Here is a 20063-nt window from a genome sequence, read left to right on the forward strand (position 1 = left end):
TTAATCTGAGGATTGTGAAGTTCTTGTAGAATACTTAAAAATTGTGTGCTGTAGAAAACAGCATTTTTAAATGCCTTGCAGGTAATTAATAAAACCCAGACACTTGTGTGCGTGGAAGCAAAAGATTTGTTTACATATGTTTTGAATGAGTTCCGAAAAGTATGTTCTATCTAAATCTTGCTATGTTGTAAGAAAAAGTAGTTTACAAGATCTGCTATAAATAATTCAGACTTTTTTCCCCACCTTTTTTAAGTACACTGTTTATAATTTCCTCAATCTAAAGAATGTCATGACCACACTGAAGTCTCTGATGACTGCTAGTAGCAATGTCAATCTATTTTAATGAAATATATTCTTCTCCCCTTTTTCCTCCTCTGACCACCCCTACTTCCCTCCATTTAATAATGATTTTCTTAATTTCAGTCATATGGAGAAACTGCAAAATGTAAAACGAGATATCTGATTACCCTTTTCTTTAATCTCACAATATTTACCCAGACAATAATTACAAAACTAAGATGTACTGTTACAAGGAAAAAGAGATTATTAATAATTAAATAATTTTTGTCTTGGTCTCTGATTCTTTCTTGGCAGAAAAACTATACTGAGCATGAAATATCAGTCTGTGCTGAAAGTGGGATTTACGTGTTTCAAATGCTTCATTTTTAAATTTCTAAAATGTTTACCTGTCCATCAATAATGCAGGCTGGATGATAGGTATTTTTTGCACGTTTGTCAAAAAAAATTGCCTCTCTGTTTTGAGGCTTGTCGGGGCACTGATAGGTGCAAAATCTGAGATTTTTTTATTTTATTTTTAGTATTATAGTTTAAACTAACAAAAGCACAACTCAGCAGCTTTTGCCATAAATTTTACCATTAATCACTTATAAATAAATATAATCTTTCTATGACTTTTGCAGGAGATGTGAATACAGAATTTGGGAATGTAATGCAGAGTATAAATGGAGTGTTTTAAGATCTGAAAGAAGGGTTGGTGGGGGGGGAGGTTTTCTACTTATTAGTGTGAAGTCATGTTCCAATTTGTACAGAGCACCTGGGATTTTTAGAAATCAAATCAGTTATTCCTGTTTACTTTTTCATAGTGTTCTCTGAACAAATCCAAGTGACATTGGTTTAATGGTGTGTGGGATGTGTTATGCTGTTATTTTTGTAGTATCTCATTCAAGCAGCATGAAATAATATTTGGCATGCAAAATATTAGGAAAGTGGAATGAGCCTTTGTGCAGTGGGACAACAGGGAAGTTGTCAAGAAGGTTTTGCGACAACAGCAAATACTTAGCCATCGTGACTGTTAGAATATCTCCTCAACTGTGAAATACAAGCTGTTGAGTAGAGTTTGCTGAAGCTAACAGCACTTTCAAATGTTGGACTGCTTTGGATGCTGACACCTCCTTTGCATAATGGCAGTCAGTAGACTAAAAAGTATTATAATGGACTTATGTTGATTCCAGTAATGTGACGACGACTGCTTCTGTTAGACCTGCTTTTCAGCATATCCTTTTCTACATATCCAGTTTCTCTTTAGTGTTTTCTGCTAACTGTCTATGTAAAGAAATTTTCTTTTAATAGAAGCTTTCTTGCAATCATTATTATTATTGAATCCTGTTTCCTGTTTACAGTGTTTGGTTTTCTTTTTTTAAATATGGATCTTTCACTGCTTTTCTCAACTTTTTTATTAATCGTTCTGCAGGATGGTTAGATGGGAGAACACAGTACGGATAACACATGTTGTTCATAGGTTACTGTGATAATGCAAAAAGATTGTGAAGCCTGAAAGAAAACTGTATTCTGTGTGATACAGAGCTTCCTAAGGGCAAATATGCTTTTTTTTTTTCCCCCCCTTCTTATGTCTGTAGCTGTTAGATAAATGTTGTCTGACCATGTTTAGTTCATTCTGCTCCATTTTTCCCCTTACAATTTGCATAGTAGATTCTGTTCTCTTACATTTGTTTCAAAAATACTGTATTGGAGTGTAGAAATGTAAATGTTCTCATCCTGACATACAGTTTAAGCAGCTGAGCACACTAAATAAAAAGCTCCTTTCACAGCAGCTATGTTCTGTGCTTTGATGTAACAGCTCCTAAAGGAAGCGTATTGCAACATGAATTTATAGCAAAACTTTATGCACTTAGTCTCGTAAAACATGTTGGGGGTGGGGAAGAGAGCAAGCTGTTGTAAATTCCTATAAAGTACAGAAAACAACTACTTTCCATCCTTTCTAACAAGTGTAAACTATTGAGGTTAAGTAGGTGGGGCAACTGGAAGTAGTTACTAAGGCCAGTAGCATTTTTGTGGTTTAATAAAGGCAGAAGCTAATTATTCAGTTTTTATTTAAGTGAAATGATGCCAAAAAGTAGGTTCCTGCAGAGCAGCTGCACTCCTTCAGTGTTACCCTAATTTACCACAGACGCAACTGTCACAAACAGAACTTTAAAACTTGATATATAGCCACGAAAGTAAGGAGCCCTTTGTCTGGAGTGCATGCAGAAGAACTCCTTTATACAAATCAACTGGCAGATGAGGGACAATGATGAAAATTTGATTCTTTGAAGTCATAATGGTTATTGAAATGTGTGAAATTCTGGTATTGAAAAGAGAGTGGCTATGAAGACTCTAAATCCTGGGTGGTTGCTGGAAGCTTGCTGGGAGGTTTTTCTGTGTTTTGACATCAACTTCCCATTGCTTGTTCCCTGTTTCCTTTATTTATGTCCTGGTTTCGGCTGGGATAGAGTTAATTTTCTTCCTAGCAGCAGGCATGGTGCTGTGGTTTGGATTTAGTAGGAGAAGAATGTTGATAACATGCTGATGTTTTTAGTTGTTGCTAAGTACTGCTCATGCTAGTCAAGGACTTTTCAGTTTCCCATGCTCTGCCAGGTGCACAAGAAACTGGGAGGGGGCACAGCCAGAATAGTTGATCCAAACTGACCAAAGGGCTATTCCATACCACATGACGTCACGCTCAGTATATAAACTGGGGGGGGGGGGTTGGCCGGGGTGCAGCAATCGCTGCTCGGGAACTGTCTGGGTATCGGTCGGTGGGTGGTGAGCAATTGCATTGTGCATCACTTGCTTTGTATATTATTATTGTTATTATCATTATTGTATTGTTGTTATTATCATTACTATTTTACTTTATTTCAATTATTAAACTGTTCTTATCTCAACCCAGGAGTTTTTCTCGCTCTTACTCCTCCGATTCTCTCCCCCATCCCATCGGGGTAGGGGGAGTGAGTGAGCGGCTGCGTGGTGCTTAGTTGCTGGCTGGGGCTAAACCACGACAATTTAAAAAAAAAAAGGCGGGAGTGCTAAACAGTAGATAGTTGATAGCGGTTATGTACAGTTTTTGTCTGTGCGTGGAAAGAAATGCCATAGGAGAAACATGACACCTTTTTGCACACCTGACCCATTATTCAAAAACACTTGTTTTCAGAAATATTTTCAATTGTTTTGTCTCTTTCCCTTGAATTAGAGAGTTCCATTTCTTGTCTCCTTTGGGATTTGTGCTATTAGTGGGGTACTTAAAAGAAGGAAATTGTCGTTTCCTTTAAAAGTCATCTTCATGCCGAATCCTGCTTTCATTGGTGCTGCATCTGTGAACCAGTTTTTCTCCCTGCTGTATAGCACATCTATAACTTCTTATTACTCTTTCCAGAACAACTTTATCAGGCTTTCCACTATGACAAGTGCTCTTAAATCATGTAAGTTATAATAAAGACAAAAGCTCCTCTTGATTTGTAAGCAGTTTGATGTGATTTCTGCTGTTTAAAAAAAGTGAGTGTTGTTTTGTCCCTCTCGGCTTATCCCAGGAAGAGCCAAAATGCCTCAAAATTAATATTTAAATTTTTTTTGAATTATATAAAAAATTTCAGAGGTTACTATTAAAAAAAAAAACCAAAAACCCTCTATATATATAAAGAAAAACAGAATGGCAGAATGCATCTTTTAGGTGATAGCCTGTGTTAAAAATGTGAAGCAGGGCTGTTAATTTTTAGTAAAGCAAATCTATACAGTTCAAGTCTCAAGTCTTTTACATTGTCACCTTATTTAGAATTTTGAATGCCGAACACCTCACTAATGTTTTAATATGCTAATATAGCAAAATTCAGTAAGGAACACAAAAAAAAAAAAGATAGTAATGTGAAACTAGCTGTCAAAAACATCTTTGTTTTGGAAAGTTGGTTCACAGGTAGTTTCAATGAGATCTTGAACTCAGAACAAAGTGCTGAAGACACAGTAGAGTTCAACCCAGTGCAGCATAGTTCTTTTCAAGTATTATATTGTTTTAATGGCATCTTGGAGCGGGAGCTTTAGCCTATTGAAATGGTGCTTAAAGGACAGGTTATTCTGTCACTAGCTGGAGCTGTGTGGATGAAATGATCCCAATAGAGTGTTGTAATGCATTTTAAAAGTGTGAGAAATCAGTTAGTCTAGGCTAAGAGTGCGCCTACAGGGAATAGGAATTTTGGAGCTTCTGTGCTCTTCAGGTGTCAAGTATGTGATAGATGCCAAGCCTTTTAATTCCATATCTTTGGCAACAACTCAGCTACGCTACAGTACCTTACGTGTCTACAGCAAGAAAAAACAGCGATTTTATGTCAGGACAACTTGGGCTTCAGAAACCAGAAACTCATTGTCCTAACAACTGTCTGTTCAATTGCCAGCTTTAAAATGGGGAAGATATCAATAAATAGTTGCTAGATTCCCAGAAGGCATGGAAACTTTTGCTATAATGAATCAAAGTATGAAGAGCTAGCAACACCATGTAGATATTTTAGTATCAGAAAGGTGGGTTTTAGTTTTCACCTTGAAAAAATTTTTATGGGATGGATCCTATAATATTAGTGAAATAACTTTGATTTGGAGCCAACTGAGTGCCCAAAAACCATGGTTTGAAGGGACTTATGGTTTGTCTGGCTTCTTGGTTTTATTTTCATCCAGATGAACAAGTCTGGGCATTTCTTTACTATGGCTACCTCATAAATATAGCATTTGCTGGGTTTTAATAATCTTTTTGATTGTCTTCTGTATGCACTAATATGTAGTATTTTTATGGTTCTCTGGTGTGGAGGCTTCAAAAGAGGAAATTGAATATGTCCATAATGTTATTTAACATAGTATCTTATTTTAATCCCAGATAGTTCTGGAACAATTAAAAAAACCTCTAAATCTGAAGCATAAAATTCATAATGGACATATGAGTTGCTGAGAATAATAAAAACCCAAATTTTTTCCTCATTATTTTTGAGCTATTTTGAAGCTTGCATGTTTCGAGGTATTTGATAATAAACCCAGAATCTCAGATTATTTCAGAGGGGAAAAAGAAATTTTTAGTGAGTATTCTTACATTTTCTCAATAGACATGTTTGTTAAATACAGAAATAAAGGATAATATAGTAGCCCATTTCTATAAACAGTTAGAGCAGTCCTGACTTTGCAGCTATGGTCAGAGGATGGGAGGGAGTGTCCTGTCCCTCTGGCACTAGCAGTTGTGTAGCTGGAAGATGAGCAGGTTCAGATAACTGATCCATGCAAAATCTAATTCAGCCAGGGGAAGCAGGATGATAGCAACCCCAACATGAATCAACTTCAGTTTTATAAAACTGGACTTGTAAAATACATTTTTTCTTTTATTGTAATTTAAAAAATAAAAATCAAGCATAAAATTGTATAAAAAGTGTAAGCACTATTATTTTACAAGCCTTTTACATGAACCCTTTTTTAACAAGTTCCATTGTATTTTTCATAGGATATCACTGTTTTAACTGTTTGTGCTGGTTTTGGCTGGGATAGAGGTAATTTTCTTCATAGTAGCTAGTATGGGGCTATGTTTTGGATTTGTGCTGGAAACAGTGTTGATTATACAGGGATGTTTTAGTTATTGCTGAGCAGTGCTTACACAGAATCAAGGCCTTTTCTGCTTCTCACCCCACCCCACCAGTGAGTAGGCTGGGGGTGCACAAGAAGTTGGGAGGGGACACAGCTGGGACAGCTGACCCCAACTGACCAAAGGGATAATCCATACCATATGACATTATGCTCAGTATATAAACTAGGAGGGAGGTTGGCAGGGTGGCTGCTGCTTGGGGACTGGCTGGGCATTGGTCAGTCAGTTGGTGGTGAACAATTGTTTTCATTTGCATCACCTGTCTGTCTCAGGTTTTATTTCTCTCTCTTTGTTATTTTCCTTTTCATTACAATTTATTATTATTATTTTATTTCAATTATTAAACTGTTTTTATCTCAACCCACAAGTTTTCTCACTTTTACCCTTCCAATTCTCTTCCCCCATCCCACTGGGCAGGGAGTGAATGCTTGTGTGGTGCTTAGTTGCCGGCTGGGGTTAAACCACAACATCAGTGTTCCAGATGAGCACATCAAAACAAGAAAATTTCACATTTTTGTTCCAACGCGTAATGCAATGCAGGCAGGAGTTAACAATACAAAGAAATGGAAGATGGAATTTGATAACAGGGAGTGCTGGGAGAACCCTTTAATTGGTTGGGCATCTACATGAGTAGTTAGTAAATTTGGAAATACTTTTCTTCTATATTTGGCTCTTATTGTCTTTTACGGCAGTAGCCAGATTAAGTTCTAGTTGGGCTTTGGTCCTTCTAATTTTCTCCCTGCGTAGCCTCATGATATCCTTGTAGTCCTCCTGAGTTGCCTGCCCCTTCTTCCAAAGGTCATAAACTCTTTTTTTTTTTTTTTTTTTTTTCCTGAATTCCAGCCAAAGCTCTCTGTTCAGCCAGGCCAGTCATCTTCCCTGCTGGCTTGTCTTTCGACATATAGGGATGGCCTGCTCCTGTGCCTTTAAGATTTCCTTCTTGAAGAATGTCCAGCCTTCCTGGACTCCTTTGCTCTTCAGGACTGCCTCTCAAGGGACTCTGTCAACCAGGCTCCTAAACAGGTCAAAGTCTGCCCTCCGGAAGTCGAAGGTAGCAGTTCTGCTAGCCACCCTCCTTACTTCTCTGAGAATCAAACACTATCATTTCATGATCACTGTGCCCAAGATGGCCTCCAACCATCGCATCACCCACAAGTCCTTCTCTGTTTGTAAACAACAGGTCCAGCGGGGCACATTCCCTAGTTGGCTTACTCACCAGCTGTGTCAGGAAGTTATCTTCCACACAGTCCAGGAACCTCCTAGACTGTTTCCTTTCCACTGTATTGTATTTCCAACAGGCATCGGGTAAGTTGGAGTCCCCCATGAGAACAAGGGCCAGCAACTGTGAGACTTTTCCCAGCTGCTTATAGAATATTTCGTCTGCCTCTTCATCCTGGTTGGGTGGTCTGTAACAGACTCCCACCATGATATATGCCTTGTTGGCCTTCCCCCTGATTCTTACCCATAAACACTCAACCCTATCGTCACCATCGTCAAGCTCTATACAGTCAAAACACTCCCTAACATACAGAGCTACCCCACTGACTCTCCTTCCTTGCCTATCCCTTCTGAAAAGTTTATAGCCATCCATTGCAGCACTCCAGTTGTGTGAGTCATCCCACCATGTTTCTGTAATGGTAACTATATCATAGTTTTCCAGCTGCACAATGGCTTCCAGCTCCTTCTGTTTGTTGCCCATGCTGCATGCATTGGTGTAGATGCACTTCAGTTGGGCCATTGATCCTGCCACCTTTTTTGGGGGAGAAGCCCTAATTCCTATGCGACTGTTCTCGGGTGCTTCCATGGTTTTGAACACATCAACAACCTTTACATCTTTGCTGCCACGGGGATCTCCATCCCCTACCCCCACTGAGATGGCTAAGGTGCTGCATGCATTAGTACAGAGACATTTCAAATGTGCTCCAGTGTACTCAGCGCATTGTGGAGCAGACTGAAGGATCTCGCTAGCACACTGTCCCTCAAACATTGGTGTGCTACCCCCAGGCTTATCTCTAGGGAGCCTGGTTTTATCCCTTTCCCCCTTCAAATCTAGTTTAAAGCTCTTTCAATGAGCCCTGCTAACTCCTGCACAAAGATCCTTTTCCCCCTTTGAGACAGGTGTACCCCATCTGTTGCCAGGAGGCCTGGTGTTGTGTAGACTGACCTGTGATCAAAAAACCCCAAATTCTGCTGGAGACATCAGTCTCAGAGTCAGGTATTGATCTGCTGGCTCTTCCTGTTTCTTCCCTCATCATTCCCTGCAACTGGAAGGATAGAGAACACTACTTGTGCTCCTGCTCCTTTAACCGGTCATCCCAAGGCCCTGAAGTCTCTTTTGATTGCCCTTGGACTTCTCATTGCAACTTCATCGCTGCCTACATGAAAAATCAATAATGGATAATAATCTGAGGGCTGTACCAGGGTAGGAAGTTTTCTTGTCACATCTTTAACCTGGGCCTCAGGGAGGCAGCAGACTTCCCTAAGAAGTGGGTCAGGTCTGCATATTGGGCCTTCTGTTCCCCTCAGCAGAGTCTCCTATGATGATAACGTCTTTTTTTTTTTCTTAATGGAAGTGGTTTTGACACAGGGCATAGGCTGACTTAACCTTGGTGATGCCTCCAACCTAGATGGACCATCATCCTCATCATTTGGTTCCACTTGCAGAGCCTCATACCTATTATACAAGGGCACCTGGGAAGGTGGGGTAGTCACAGAGGCCATGTGCCTGCTGTGCCAGGCAGGAACTTGTTGCCATTGCCCCCTATCCCTTCAGTCACTGTGTTCTTCCAGGTGGAGAGAGGACAGGGAATCCCCCATATCATGTGTCCTGTCTGCCTGACAGGCCTGTCTCAGAGAAGGTAGGGTGCGTTTCCAGTAGTCTATCTCCCCCTAAGACTCCCTGATACTCCTCAACTTATTCACCTCCTCCCAGAGCTCTGCCACTAAGCTGAGGAGTTCCTCTACCTGGGTGCACCTCCCACAGGTGTGCTCACTACTGCTGTCTGGTACTGGCATAAGAGTAGGGCACAACCTGCAGCCTGACACCTGGGTGGCAGCATGTTCCCACCACAGCTCTGTCTGGGAAGCTGTGTCAGTCATGGTGGGTGCTGAGTTTAGAGAGGCCATGACCTTCTGCTGGGTAGATACCATTGCTCCCTGATTGAGCCAGCGGAGTTACAGCACCCTTCCTGCACAAAATGCCGTGCCGTGCCACGCCCTGTTTGCGGCACTCCTAGCCACTAGCGCTCCCCAGGGGTTTCTTTTATAGGTGTGGGGGGCTTGGCCGCCGTTGCTTCTGGCCCCGCCCAGGTCTCGTTACCTGCTCTCGCGTGAACTGTAGGCTCCTGGCGAGTGTTTCCGCTTCCCTGAGGTTTCCCTGGTTCAAAATATTACAGTTTCAAGTACTAATCTTAGCTAACTAATTTTGTTTTGAAACTGTCTTGTTTGAGGCATATTCAGAAAAGTTAATTATTCTACATAAACAAAAATCAACCACTGGAGATTATTTTTCAAACTTCAAAAAGAATACAGTGTGCTTGTCAAAAACGTCTGGCTGCAATCATATTAGCACTTATGATCAAAGAACACAAAATTCTGATTAAAAAAACCTAAAATATGAAATATTTTGAGGAAGTATTTTTTGAGATTTATTCTATATCCAGTCATAGAATGATTTTTTTTTTCTTAAATGTGTCCTGAAATCTTAGTTCAGAATAACTCTGAAATCAAGTCTTTCTGTTATGTTGGTTTCCCATAATAAAAATTGAGGCTCACAACCTGTAATATCTTGGTTGTATTGATATTACAAAGGAATTAGGGAAGCCAAGCTCAACTATCATTAGATGAGAAAAAATATTGAACAGGAATTAAAATATTAATTGTATTGAAACAGCCTGTTAAAATACCTGTTTGAAAGCTTTAAGCCTATATATAACAATGACTTAATCTTAAGCAGGTCCCAGGGTTTTTCACCCTTTCATCTTAAGCATATTTGTTTCAGAGAATAAGACTTCAATGATTTAATACGTGTGGCTTGGATGACTTGACTACTGCAAGTAGCTACTACATTTAGCAAGTAATGACTAGGTTGTTTCATAATGGCCTAAATTAATTAAATGATAGATTGTTGACCAGCAATACGCCTTTCCCTCCTGTGTTGTGTTACCTCCCAAAGTGTCTAGCTGCTGTGTCTGGGTGGGATTTTGCATGATCTCAGCCAAAATAATGGCTTTTAACCTTTCTAACAGTTATAACCATTTATGCTAAATAAACAACCTAGAAAAATGAGCCATGGTATTAAGGACTTACCCGTATGTTAAATTGTCCTGGAGTGAGCTTATTGTGGGAATTTAAAACGGAATGTCTGTTTTGAATGAGTCCATCTCTGCATGCGTTTTTATTTTGGGGTAGGGAAAGGGATAATTCCTGTGTAAGCAAGCTCCAGATAGGCCAAAAGTGAGTGCTGTGTTGAGAATTAACAGGGCTAGGTCAAGGATTTTGTAAACTAGTTTGTATCTCTGTTTTTTAAGGAATTCTTGCAAGAACTATTAGTGGACATTCTGGTAATTTCAAATTACTGTTCAATACCCTAAGAAGAGTTTCTTCTCTTCCGATTTAATTTCTGCAAAGAACAGTTCTTAGAAGTTTTCCCATTTACTTTTTAATAATGTAATGAGATTAGTGGATTAGAGCCCTTTTCCTCTGAACTCTTATTTACCTGTAGGTCTTTACTATATTTCTGTCATTTTACTGTCTCATTTGCTTTTTTTGCTATATTTGTTGTCATCTCTTCTTGGATATAGTTTTTTTTTTCAGTGAAAATTAACCAGTTGTAGATCTAAATAAAATGGACCCATGGCATTTTTTTTTTTTTTAATTGGGAGCTTTCATTACAGGAATACCTATGGATAGTTCTTGAGTACATCTTTTAATACAAAGCTGTAAACAAAGAAACACAGGAAACACATGGCTTCCGTTGTACAGGATCTCATAAGAGAACAAAATGTGGAATCCCAGTTTGTAGTGACTGAGCTTAGAGCGTAGGAAATCCTGCAGCACTGTTAATAACAACACTATCAGGACATCATCCTGGCCATTCTGAACTCCAGAGTTTGCTCACAGATTATCACAAACTTAAACATATGTATAGCTCATTTATGTAAAGAAATAAAAAAGCTGTATTTAAATTGGATGAAAGATTATCCCACATGAAAACAAAACAAATAATTTCTGCACAATCCTCATTTCCAAACTGCCTCTGTCCTGAAAGGTTTTCACCAAACTTGCAGTACTGAACAGGTACCAGTTCCTCACTAGACCTCAGACTTAAACTTCTTTGTTTCCCACTTAGCAGCATTGAGTAGATTTTTCCAACTCCAGTGGTGGAAGAGAAGAACGATAAGCAAAAGCTGTTTCAATGCTGCCATATCCTTGAGTCGCTTGATTCTCCACTGATCATGCCATGGACTAATTCTTAGTTCCTCTCAGTTCCTAATTCTCATTACTACCTTTATAAGAGAAATCTTTAAATGTCTTTAAGAGATTCCATCTTAGTGCCTTGTGAAAGTGTAATTTCTGCCTTTATCCTGGTTTGTTTGGTTAGGTTTTTTTTTATTGGGGAATATATTAGATATATAGTGAACTCCATTTTTCCATGTGTACATCAAATAAAATTACATTGTTGTCTTTGCTGGAAGCTAGATTCCCCCTCTTCCCCTCCCCCTCTGCCAGTCACAGGCTTTATCCTTTATTGTAGAGAGTTCAATGTATCTTTGGTTGCTTTTTCTCTTCATTTACCCTTCTAGCTTAAAAGAGAGAACAGTTGAGAGGCGGCTCCTTCAATAGTTTGTTGCAATTTGGTCTTGTCTTCCCAGTTGTCTCCCAGGCTCGTGTGCAGTGTTGTCTTAGGGAAGCATTATCTAATCATTGTGCTGCTACAACCGGTATCTTATTTATCTAAAAGTTTTGTAGTTTAATTTTTAGAACCCTACTTTTTTTCATCCTTTGTTGTTGTTCTTACATTGAGCTTTTATAGCAACAAATAAGGGAGTTTGGTTTTTTTACTGAGATTTTAATTTGTTTCAAAAAGCTTTTTGCTTATTTGATTCCTTTCAGAAATGCAGTTGAGGAATAGCTGATCATCTAAAACTAACCACTATGTAATTAGTTAGCAAGCAGTTTGAGTTTCTGAGCTTCATTTTCAGTGGTGGCCTGAGATCTGCTTGCTGTACTGGAATAATTTGTGGAGGTCATGATGTGACCTCAGCCAAAGCTGAACTCTGAGTTTGTTCTTGTACTTTTCAGTCTGATTAATTTCTGCTCTGCTCACTTTGATGTTCTGCTCATTTTCTGTATAAGATTATTCTTCCCCTAGCTGCTCTACAGACTCCTGGCCTTCTTGAATTGTTCGAAATTACCTTAAGACTCCCAGTCTCCCAAAAAGAGAGGGACTACACAGCTTTAAAAAAAATAAAAAGACTGTTGCAGAGCACTTGTCTAACCACCTGCTGAGGTTATAAATATTTGTCTAATAAAAAACTTAAAACATTCATTTCTGCAAGGAGTTGGGAGAGAAGTTCAACTCTGCACAAAGTAAGTGTTAATCCTGGAAATAATTAAAAATAAAGGGATTTTGAATGGCTGAAATTTAGAAATGCTGCTTGTGAGGTGTTGTACTACAAAAAGTTGTGTAATATAGCATTTGGCTAGCGTTTGAGATAGTTATAATTATTTTATATTTCAAATATGCTTAAAATTTGTCATCTGATTTCTTACAGAGCTGATCCTTTATCCAACATGCTTCTTACTTTCTCTACTAAAGAAGATGCCATTGCCTTTGCTGAAAAAAATGATATGTATTACACATATTAGGTATGAGGGATTCAGCTTTCTATAGACAATCTTGATCTCAAAGTATTATCAACAGAAAAAGTACAGGATAAAGTACCTTCCCTCTGTTCCACAAAATTTCTAGTGCTCTACCTGAGGAGGAGGAAAACGGGGGGGGGGGATATTTCTGAGCGTGCTGAAGGCATTGAATCTAGGCCTTCCACTTTCTGGAAAAGTGTTCCAGCCTCTTAACATTACTTTTGCAAGTATCTGCATTTTGAATGAGAACTGAGCCTTGCTTAGGTCTTGGAGGAAAATGAATATTAATACTTTATATTTAAGATAAAACCTGAATCCTGGCCATTATATTAATGAGCAAGTTATGTCATCTCTTCAGACATGCTATATTTTGTCCTTTTGAAATGCAGATTCAAGTAAAATACTTGATTAGTTCAGTGTAGGAAGTTTATGCCTCCACTGAATTAGTAACGAGTCTCCATTGTGTGGGAAAACTACAAAGAAATTTTACCAACTAAACTAAGGCTATGACTTAGTATTAATATTTATTAGTTCAATATTCACTTAGTTTGCACCCATAATTTTACCATAATTGAGATGTACAACACTTTTCTTCGGATACTGGCTTACCTAAATTTTATTTTTATTTAAGGTGGTATAGTTTTATGTGTATGTTATGTGTATACTATTTTCTGTAGTAGTAGCTTCAGTATCAGATATAACTGGAAATATAAATTTTACAATATTTAGTTCTGCTTTTAGAAAGAAATGAGAAACTCAGGCACACATTTACAATGGAACTTGGCTTCTAAACTGAGGTATTATTGAAACATGTCTTAAGGCTAGAAACACAGTATTCACACCTCTGTCCTTCCTGTGTGAACCATCCGAGTTTTCCATAATAAAATTCTTTAAGAACCTCAACTTAAGTTTCTGCAAATCCTAGATATTGCAGCTATTTTGATACAATTGGGAAACCTACCAATTCTTTCTCAACTAAGAACTTCAGGAACCTGAGGCAAGCTATCTTTCTGCCTGTCCCTTCTGATGTGTTTTCTAATGTAGGAATAACAGCACTGAATACAGTAACAGGAGAAATCTCTGTCCAAAATATGACAGCTAAAGATGGTCTGAAGTCAAAACAAGGAGGAAACACTTGTAACTGGATGAAATTAAAAGTTTAGCCCGTGGACCTAAATTCTTTTTTGTCCTGTCCAACATCACTGAGGCAGTTATTTAAAAACATACAGCTTTAGTAACAAGGATGCAGAGTTTTCCTACTCCACAATAACCTTTAGTCAGGTGATGAGGGTGTTCTTCCAGAGGTGATGAAATCTGCTTTCTGTCCACTTGGCTTGTATGACAGGGTTCTGGGCAAGAATAACCTCCCCTACCATTGTGGTATTTTTATAAAAGTGATCTCTGCTCTCTGTCATGAACAACTGAAGGTGCCTAACTCAAGGAGACTGTTCCAGAGTGTGAAACCTTATCACATACGGCTGCCTCTTGCAATCAAAAGTTAGATGTAACTAACTCTGTGGATTTTGGATAGCTATGGCAGCCCAAGTCATTGTGCTGGCAGTTGTAAATCTCTTTTGGAGGCACTCGGATCCTCTCTATCTAGTGTATAAGAAGATGAAGCAATAAATTGGGGCTGTAGATTCCATTCCAGCAGCCAAGTGCCTCAAAGTTAGATGTTATAATGCTGAATGCTGCAATACCAAATTCTGTCTCTGGATCTAGTTCTGGCTGTTTACTCAAGCTTATATTTTTAATCGGAACAGTAGGCAAAGTGAGTACTCTCACAGATGGAAAGAATATGTTTTTAAAACATCTATTCCAGTATTTCTTATGGAGAATAGTTAACTTGGAAATTAACATTGGTTCAGCCTAATAAACACAAAGAAAATGTTTGTGTGACGTTTGTGACTACACAAAATTGAGGCACAGTGACATGACAACTTGTGTATCTTATGAAACATGTTTTGATGTGTAGATGTATCTTGAGTGTTTTCTGTGAATATCTTAAATGCAAAAATTCAGATATATGTTAAACCTTTTAGGATTTATCAAGTTTTTGTTTTAAAACTAAGGAAGAAATGTATTATCTTATTAGTATCAGTTAAAACTGCATACATACCCACTTCTAGCTACAACTCAAGTTTCTCAACTTTGAGTGAAATGTTGCCGCTAAAGAGACCAAACTTTGGCATATTGAGTGCTGCCCTGGCAACTTTCCAGGCACTTGGAGGCTGCAACCAATTTGTATTTTGATTTACATAAACACTAATGTCTCCACCTCTTCTTTTCTGACATTTTTTTAGCATTTCTCTTGCTTAACTGTCACATAATTTACTTGTCTACTGTCATTTCATTCCCTTCTCTTTTACTCCTAATTTTTTATGTTCTTATAAAAATGTTAAGTATTAAACTCCTTTCCAACATTGGAGGTTTGGGGTTTTTTTGCTCTTCCTTTCTTTGGTCCTCCCACCCTTCTTTTTTTCTCTAGCTTTCCAAGGTCTCCGTTCTCTCCCAACCTTTTTGGATTGATCTTCTGTATACTTTTTTTTTTCCATTTTACCTTATCTTTATTTCTTTCCCAACTTTTTCATTTCCTGTCCCAGCATACACAGAGCCTTAGTGTTTCTGTGATGCTATGGAGTTGTGGAGCCATGAACTTGCAGGACTGCATACAGCAACCATCAGTGTTCCCTGCTGAGCTTCTCACTGATGACTGTCAAGTTTTTTGCAGGAATAATGAAAGTGGAGGTATGCAGTATGGTGAAGTCTCTCAATTGTGAGAATGGGCACATCACATCTATGGCATTTCAGTATTCTCTGCTGCCAACTACAAAGGAATAAACTAGTGGATGCCTATCTGGAGAAAAAGATATTAAAGTTAAAAGTTTTAAGTTGCATTTGCTCTATATTGTATGCTGAGAATATTTAGAATTCTCTTTGTTTCTTTTCTCCTCCCACCCCCCACCATTTCCCCTATAACCTCCAGGCTGGAGCTTTGACGTTGAAGAGAAGAAGATTCCAAAACCTAAATCCAAGTTTTATGGTGCAAACTTTTCTTGGAACAAAAGAACAAGGGTATCTACAAAATAGGTTGGCATTGGCTGTCTTTGTGAATATAGTCAGCTGTGCTATATTTATAGTCCATGTATAATACAACTCTTAATCTCCTAATAAATTTGACCTTTAAACTACAGATGCATTTTGTGATGTCTATTTAAAATGTTTTTGATGTCTCCGATTGAACCTGTTACAAACTTCCCTATATAGAGAGGAGATTTGGGGTGTTCATACTTCTAAAAAATTGCTGTACTAGGAATCTATCAAAAGGAATGTTTGAAATCAGCTGCAACCTTAAAGATTATGGTTTATCTTTGATGGTAATTTTATATTCACTATCTTGTTTAAACTTATCAGCCTTGCATATACAAATTGAAGCTGGGTTCTTTTCTTTCTCTTTATATACAAGAGAAGTTTGTCAATCGTAGAGCAATGTATGATATACAATACTTAACATTTGAGTATAACTTATACTATTCTGTATAAATATATGCTATATAAGCTCCTTTCTGCCCAAATTAATATTGTCATTATTCCAGAAGCATTCATGACTTGAATAGAAACCACTGGTTTTTTGTGTTGAATATGTGGGAGGTTTAATCCAAAAGATCGAGATTGCAATTGTTTCTCTGTGATGCTCTTCAAAAGTGAAACAAAGCCAGTTAAATATTCACAAATTAAGTCAGAAGTGTGTTGGGTGCCTCACACAGCATCAGCATATACTGATTTTATAATTCTATTTTTTATTGCTAGTTACATGTATATCTGCATTGAGGTTTCCTGTTGCCTAACGAGATGTGGTGATAGCATCTCAGCCTTAACATTGAATATATAGCCTAAACTCAGTTTGTCTTACATGACACTAAATCATTAATTATAATAATGCACAATATTATGTTTGGAATCCTTGGTCTTACATATCTATGGCTTTTGATTTATTCACTTTTCCTTTAACTTGTAATTGAGATATCAACACATGATTAGTGTTGGGGGAAGGGTACACCATTTTCATATGCAACTGAGAGTTTTATCCCAACTGTCACATAAGAAACAGTTGAGACAGCTCTCTTCACATAAATCACAAGAATGGTATAAGTGCTATGCTATAAGTATTCCAGCTAAGCTTAATATGCTGATCTTACTAAAGAGACAGTAATAAGAAAAGCCATTCAGTTATTTTTTTTCTTTCATCTTTTGCAAGTGAGGAGCAGCAAGATCTTACTTTAATGGTCTTAAAGCTTTGTAAGATAGTTGCCAACATTAAAATTGAAAAGTGCTTGGGTATCTAATGCAGCAGATGCACAGCTTGATTTTTGAAATTACGTAGTCCAGGGAAATGACTGCTAAATATTTGATACCTATCATTATCTTTGGACACCTAATACATGAAGTTGCTGTATGTTAATCTATACTTCTCGTAACTGGAATCAATTTCACATAGAGCACAGTTTCTTTGTTTTGTTTGTCCAGCTAAGATAATGGAAATATTCAAAGGAGAATTCGTTAAGTCCTATCCCTTCCCTTTCCTAAGAAAGCTTTTTTTTTTTCCTTAAATGTGTATGTTCATTATGATTCTGTAGCATGCATCCCACCTTGAAGTCTTTAATTCATGTTTGAGCCCAGACCTTCTTTTCCTCTGACCACTTTCCTCAGACTTGGATTTTTTTCTGCTGTTGGATGTAGGGCTTCTTGAGAATGAGCATGCTGACAGTGGAAGAGTTGATTATTGTTGCTATAGTCTTCAAACCCTAGAAATGAAATTGAGTGCAAGAGCTTGCAGAAGACAAAAGATCAGTGCCAATAGGAGTATATTTTAGAGATTAAAAAAATCTGCTAGATATTAAACATCATTCTCCTTTCATTAACTTATCAGAATACTACAGCACTAGGCTTGAACTGAAATTGTACAAGATGATCTGACCATCTTTAGTCAAGTTCCTTCAGAAGTGAATGTTTCATTGGTGAACTCCAGCTTTTATCTATACTACAGTGTGTTATAACAGGTAACATTGCTCCCAATTCTAGAATATGTCAAAACAAAAGACACAACAGGTAAACTACCATAATTAGTTGTTTTAGTATCCTCAACCATTGATCTGAATATTGAAATCTAAAGTGATTTTTGAGGACTCAAGGTTAATATAAATGCTGAATGAGATTAGAGAGTCATCTTGGTGGTAGATGTAGCTGTGCTGCATCCAACTAATCAAAGCTTTTCCTGTGTCACGAATGCAGGTTTGTAAATCCTGCTGATTATGTCAATTTACTATGAATGAGTGACTTTACACAGTTTGATTTAGTAACAGTTAGAATTTACTTGTAGCAAATTGCAGAATTTGATTGTAATATTTTTAATAGCACTCAATCATCAATGATTAATAAAGTGATTAGATAAAATTGATCAAAACAGTGACTTAGTTACAGATTCGAAGATGGCAAGGTTCACTCTATTACTACATGGAAGCGCATAAAGGAAAATTAAATTACACCGAGTTGGAATGATTCGTAAAGGGATTGCGTATGTAGGGGATAAGGAGTACCCTCCCGTTGAGTCACGAGGTTTAGAATAGACCCCCTTGCTTTCTAAACTCCTTCTCAGAGAGGAGTCTAGGTGCGGCTGGGCCCACTCTTAGTCTCAGACTTGGTCAACGGTTTAGGAGAGTAATGCTATAAGAACAGTACAGCAATATAAAACTCCTTTTAAAATTAAATCATACATCTACAGACTACTTAAACTGATTCACACACACGAACATGAATGCATATATGAAAATGGTATACCTGTTAAAAATTCCCCTCGAGTTCAGTGAAATACTCACGTCTAATGTCTTGGCATTTCTCAAAGGGCGAGGGTTGAGCCTCGAGGAGTGAAGGGTTTCAGCCCAGGCTCCACTGTCAGTCTTCGGCAATGGATTTCTGGTTGTAGCAAACTTTCTGAGTTTGCTGGCTCTGAGAGGCGTCTCGCTCAGAGGGAGATGCTGGTGCAGCCCGCGGCAGTCCAGGAGAGCTCCAAGGGCCTCACTTAGGACTGCTGTTTATAGGATTGTGAGATGATTGACTTTAATCACCAGTAAATTTCCATCCGAGCCACAATTCAGGTTGGTAGTTGCTGGAATTCCAGTAACGATGATACCAGTCTGTTTCAAGGCTGTCTGGGGTAGCTGTTTGTTCTCGTTCCCCTCGTTAGCCATAATATGAAGATTTTGATAAGGACAGGGCCGCTGTCTGCTTCAGCCATGTAGGAGTTTCTGGTACAATTAAGGGGCGCTTAACTGACCAACTCGCTACACAAAAGCTGTGGCCTGGAATTCCTGAGATTGTAAAGTGGCCGAAGAGAAAGGAAAAAAAAGGGGGGGGGGGGGGGGGAATGCACCACCACATCCTGGCAGTAATATTTCAAACTTCTGGAAGTATTCGGGACATGGTTTAGTCTAGTCTACCCTTGATTGGTTTAGTGTGGACTTGGTAGTGTAGGTTAATGGTTGGACTGGATGATCTTAAAGGTCTTTTCCAACCTAAACAATTCTATAATTCTATAATTCTATAAAGTATCAAACTCCTTCATGGGGAAAGAAAAAAATTTAAGTTCCCAAACAAATAAAACATTTCATTTACCCAACAGACTTTGCAAGCCTTATCAGGTAGCTTACAACCTTATAAAACAATAACAAACAAAAGAGTATTAAAGAATTACAAGACAACTGCATGCAAGCACTATAGAGCAGCCTTACATAGATGTTATGGTTACATTCTCATATTGAGCTGTGTAGATTTGAGAGACTGTTCCTTGCAGTTCTGTAGCTTCCATTATTGTGGAAAGCCTTATGAAAAAAACTAACAGGGGATCATCTGAAGTAGTTTACACTTGGACTTGTGTAATTTGTTGTGTGAAGGAGTTCTGGAGGCAGAACTCTGCTACTTGACAAAGTCCTTTCCCAGTTTTAACAAATTAGGCCATTGTATCACCAGTTTTCTGAAAAAGGCTTATTATCTGTCATTGCTGTCTCAGCAAGCTACATGTCACAATGACATCTGGATTATTCCTGTCAAGTCTGGGTGAAAGTTCCTTCTTTTAAGAAAGTTTGGAATTCGTTTTTGTGTACATACACTGGTTGGACATGCACATTTGTGTAACTAGCCTGTTGGAGTAGCATGTGGTCTTACAAGTGTTCGTATGTCTTATTTTGTGGGCATAGGGATACATGGAATTCCAGACTTCCCAAAGTTTTCCACA

This window comes from Pelecanus crispus, chromosome W (genome assembly GCF_030463565.1).
Source record: "Pelecanus crispus isolate bPelCri1 chromosome W, bPelCri1.pri, whole genome shotgun sequence".
Classification (NCBI taxonomy): Eukaryota; Metazoa; Chordata; class Aves; order Pelecaniformes; family Pelecanidae; genus Pelecanus; species Pelecanus crispus.